Below are 5,047 nucleotides of genomic sequence, written 5' to 3'. Positions count from 1 at the left end.
CAGGTCCCTTCCGTCCCTAGAAACTATGAAACTATGAAAACTGGTAACAATTCAACATTTGGGAGTCTTGATTCAGGATCGTTATAGAGTTAGCAGCTACTTCCAAGGACATTGGAACATCAATTAAAACTTTTCCTTGTTCAGTTTCAAGATTTTTGGTCCACAACCCCACCAATCAAAAAGCTTGGAAACCCTACTCCATTTGAGACATACTCATTAGGAGTGACACAGCACTCTCTTACCATCCAATTTCCCATGGTAGTACCAAAACATAATGCAAAATAATGGCAATATAAGATATTCATATCAGGATAAGGATGAAGCAGTAACACCCCATTGGAGGTGATATTTTATCATATTTAGCTAATCAGGGTTGTACTGATTAGTACTTAAATTAGAGTTTGTCCTGAATAAACACCAAGTAGTCCAGGAAGTACAGTTTGTGGCACACCTCTCTATAAATTAGTCCTTGTCCATTGCCTCAATATTATATATCAGATGGCACTATTTTCTTGGCGCTGCTGTCTGAGCGTAGGCGGTTGCATTGCAATTCGTCATGTTCAGTGTCTCAAAAACACCAGCTGGTTGGGGCACTAAGTAGTCTCTTATGTCAATTGGATCTATATAAGTATATAATAAAAAAGCCTTCCAGACCGGGCTATAGCAACAGTGCATTCTGGTGTCAGGACAGAAGACAATTCAGGGCTTTTGTCAGATCTCTGCCAAGGAATAACCTAAGTCCTTCATTTCAGGACAATGAAATGAAGCTAAGCCCATACTTCAGCAGAATTAGAGTTCCTTGTTATCAGGACAATGGAATATAATTCCCAGGAAATGGTCCTCCCATTCTAACAGGATTGAAGCACATAATAGTCTTTTCTTACTCGAACTTACAGAACCTTCCTAATGCTCTCTCCCTCTCAGCACATTTCAGAAGCCAGCAACACTGTCCTTCCCCTTGGAGATAGGTTTAGAATCTCTTCCCAGTCCAGTCCCAGGACTGCCCAAACTAAATCTTTTCTTCTCTAACTGGAAAGTTTAACATTTTCCCCCACCAGTCACTTAATTGACGTCTGCTTCTTTTTCATTTCCAGCTCCTTGACAATTCCTAGCTGGAGGTCCTTCTTCCATGACAGGCAGCCTAAGCAGTATCTCCCAGTAGGAGCAAATCTGCTTCCTTGTTCTCATTGCCAAGGCTTTATTTAGTTTGTTGTAGTCTCTCCGCATGGCACGTAACCTGCCATCTTTTAAACAAGATATAAAACTGTGGCCTTGACCACTCAATCAACATCCCAAGGGATCTTCCATAAGAGTAGGCATTGTAAATCCTACAGCCAAATTGCAACGTGGTTCAAAGTGGACATGGATTCCCATCTTGCTCTAATTTGTTAGGTAGCACAGCAGTGGATTGTGAAAAACCCTTCAGATCCTCTCCAAAGTGGGTGAAGACATTCTTGCACATATATTTAGCAAATTGTTTGTGATTTCTTTAAGATGGAAGATGTTATCCAATATATTGTTATTAAAAATAAACATACAATGCCTTTGTTCTCTGAAGCATAGACAGTCTTTACCCACGAACTACCTTCCCCAAATCTTTTCCTCACATAGTACCTAATATTGATCCCTAAAGCGCACTGTTAACAGAAACAGGCATAGATGCTCACAATCTCCAGAAGAAATTATAGGTAGATTAATTTTAAAATGGACCCCCCCACACACACACACGGCAGGTCTACATGTCGCCCTGGTGTGCTCCCCAGGTATAGCATGCTGCTAAGGTGATCTAGTGGCAAAATTTAACCTTGTGCTGCATGCAGGGTGCAGTAATTGTTTGTACTGTGTTGTACTTCCTAAGTACTAAAGACCTTGAGTGCATCTATACATCGCTGTGCTTTAGGACTTCCTTTTGGAAATTCTACAGCATGGTGCCATAGCAACCTCACCATATGGTGACATGTAGATGCTCCCATATACACATACAAACACACATACACACACATCCATGTTTGCACATTTTAAATGAATCTACCTACAATCTCTTCCTGGGGCAAAATTACTGGGGCATGCTCTTCAAAACTTGCACAATAATAGCAATGAACTTACTGTCTATGAGAAGCTTGGTAGTTTGCATTTGAATTTCTGAAAAACAGGTCAGCAGGCCTTGTCTGCTTAAGGAAAGTTTAAATGCTAACTGAATTTCTTCTGAATAAGTTGTTCCTTGCTCAGATAGTCAGCAAGGTATCTATTAAAAGAGATTAGGGGAGGATTAGATGCATGTTTTACACTTAGATAGAACCTTCCATAAGGATCTCATACTCTTTACAAACCATTTATTAATAAACTGAACTTCAGAACGTCCTTTGAGGTAGTGTTATAATATAATTCCCATTTTATAGATCAGGAAACTGAGGCATAGATAGGCTAAGTGGCCACAGTCATGCAGGAAGTCTTTGGAAATAAACAGTTATAGAATATGGACCTCCTGCCTCCTAGTCCCATGCTTTAACTCCACAGTCACGGATGCTCTTCTGCACACATACATGCACACTAAATGAGACTGAAGCATTCATTCATCCCACCTACATATTTATATTTTGAATTTTTTTGACCATCATTCATTCCCTGTTAAAAAGAAAGCCCAATGCCCTCAATGAAACAGCCTTTAAAAGCTTGGCTGGGGGAAGGAAAACAAAAACAGTACTTCAGTACAATGAACGGTGGAGGTATTAGGGTTGTTAACCTGATACTTGTTCTGATTTTATCAGTACAACTGATGTTTGAAAAGCTCAGATAAGCTAAAATCGGTAACTTCGAGATTTTTGTGACTTTATGTCATCATCCATAACGCTACCAGATAGCAAGACATTATATATGATGACATAACACCTGGAGAAAGCATTATGCTTATCAAAAGACTGTGGATTTAGCCAATTCAGTTCAAGAGCTCCTGAGCCTTTCTGAGCTTTTAGCCAGGCTCTATCAACTCTGGTTATTACCTCAGCCCTTTCTCTAGCAAGCTATATAATAAGAAGCAAATAATGTGGCTACGTTGTCTATCGTGTGCTATAGGCACAAAAAGACTTAATAGTTTGATGCATGACAGGAAACACGCAGGTTACTTTCTCTTTTAAACCATGACCTTGTGAAGGTAACTGAAGGAAGTTTTTTTAAAAGACATCAGCCTGTCCTGCATTTACAGATCTCCACCTTTTATGTGAACGAAGTCACAAAGCGTGAGTCAGGAAGGTACTCTGCTGCTTATAGGAGGCATTGGGTTGGGGGGAAGTTCTTTCACTTGCACAGAAAGATAGCCCATCTACCAGAGAAGCTTCAAGTCAGTCACTGTTTAGTCAGAAGTTTTAAATGACTCCTTAAATTCACAATCTCGGGGGCCTTGCTGCTTAATAAAGACTATGGGGTGTTGAGAAGCACAGTATATTATTTCATTAAGTGCTTTTTGGGAGAAGGGGATTTAGAAGTAAAACTGCTGGCTTTGTGTGGCAAGGTCATGACCTTTGACAACTTTGGAGCTTATCTCTTTCATCTTCCCATTCCCCTGAGACCCCTAACTTGCAGAGGAATCGAAGCCGGTAAGCTGGGGCTAGACAGAATTCAGCATTGTTGTGGGGCTACATTCTCTTTCGCTCTCTCCCCCTCTCTCTCTCTCTCTCTCTCTCTTTCTCTCTCGCTCACTCTCTCTCTTTTTTTCCCCTAAACAAAACAGATCTGAACTGAGCCAAGGAAACAAAAATGTATTGTTCCTCGCAGATGGAAGCGAGTGTCGCCTAGGTAACCAGATTAATCTCCTTTTTCTCTCCCTTCCTCTCTTGTAGTGCGGTAATCGGTGGGCTCTTTTCACAAAAAAGCCAGCCTCAAAGCTGGGGCTCTAACTAGGTTCCTAATTAGCTGCAATTTACAATGAAGACAACATGATGAGATAATAGAAATTTGCAAAATAATGACATACCTCAGCAAAATATTCCTCCTCCTAAGAACCATTTTTATACAAAAACAATAAAGAGGGCCCTTCTAAAGCAAAGCTGGAAAATGGTGGTGTATTATGTGACACAGAACATTATTGTTCGCCTCTTGTTCCCCCAATCAACAGCTTATTGTTTGGCATCTTAAATAAAAATGACTCAAATACAGGCCACATAATGATCTCCATTGCGCTAATACACTGTATATACAGAGTAGTCAAAAATGTACCCGAGCCAAAGCCAGTGGGGCTGATAAAGTAGCAGGGCCCAGAAAGGTAATTTACAATACAATGCAATAAGTATTATTACTGGTCTTAATCACACATATCTTTCTGATTTCTGTCAGGATGCGCTCTGACATCAAAAAAGGGCACCCGAACAGGGGGCAGCTAGTTAATGAAATATGATGGATCGCATTTGTTTTCATGTGGTGGTTAGCTCAAATGAAGCTGCCTCCAGACTGTTAGCCAACAGTATTCTCTTGTGTGACATCAAAGACTACCATTCAACAGGGAAAAGGGAGGGGGAGAATCACAGTGAGAAGGCACAGAGGGAGGAGCTCTTAGAAACTAAAAGAACCATTAATAGTAATCTCTACCTTATGTCCAAAAGAAGAGAGAACACAAGAAATAATAGGCCAGGGCCAAGTTGTCACTGATTTCATGACAGGTAATAGGTAACATCATCACCTACACGCATTTTGGGTGAGCAGCCCGGCTGACGTTCTCCAGCGGAGATTTGACATTTTGCAGCATGGGGACAATTTGTCACCGTTGACATGAGGAGCACATTGCAGGGTTCCCTGTGTGAATTCAGATTACAGCAGAGGGTAAAATAAAACTAAACAACAACAACAAAAGCCCAAGCAGTCCAGTGACATGTTTGATCTCAACAGAAATGTTTCATAAATGGCAACAGATTGTCTAAAGTCGTCAAAGAATGACAAGAGCAGAAACAACAAAAGTAGCCCCTTATTAATTTGTGGACTAGTAATTGTGAACATTACAGCTGTGTGTACTGGAGAACTATTGACTAATGGACTACCCCATAAATAACTGCAGACT

The 5,047-nt window shown here is 40.6% G+C and overlaps 1 protein-coding gene across 3 annotated transcripts in view; it reads right to left on the bottom strand.

Moving 5' to 3' along the window:
- The window catches only part of SOX5 (SRY-box 5), a 671,039-nt gene that overhangs the window by 523,017 nt on the left and 142,975 nt on the right, over positions 1-5,047 (bottom strand). The gene's annotated exons all lie outside the window — the stretch shown is intronic.

The sequence above is a fragment of the Gavialis gangeticus genome, unplaced genomic scaffold (genome assembly GCF_001723915.1).
Source record: "Gavialis gangeticus isolate Ggan-Ray unplaced genomic scaffold, GavGan_comp1, whole genome shotgun sequence".
Classification (NCBI taxonomy): domain Eukaryota; kingdom Metazoa; phylum Chordata; order Crocodylia; family Gavialidae; genus Gavialis; species Gavialis gangeticus.
This window is presented reverse-complemented; position numbering and strand designations above follow the sequence as displayed.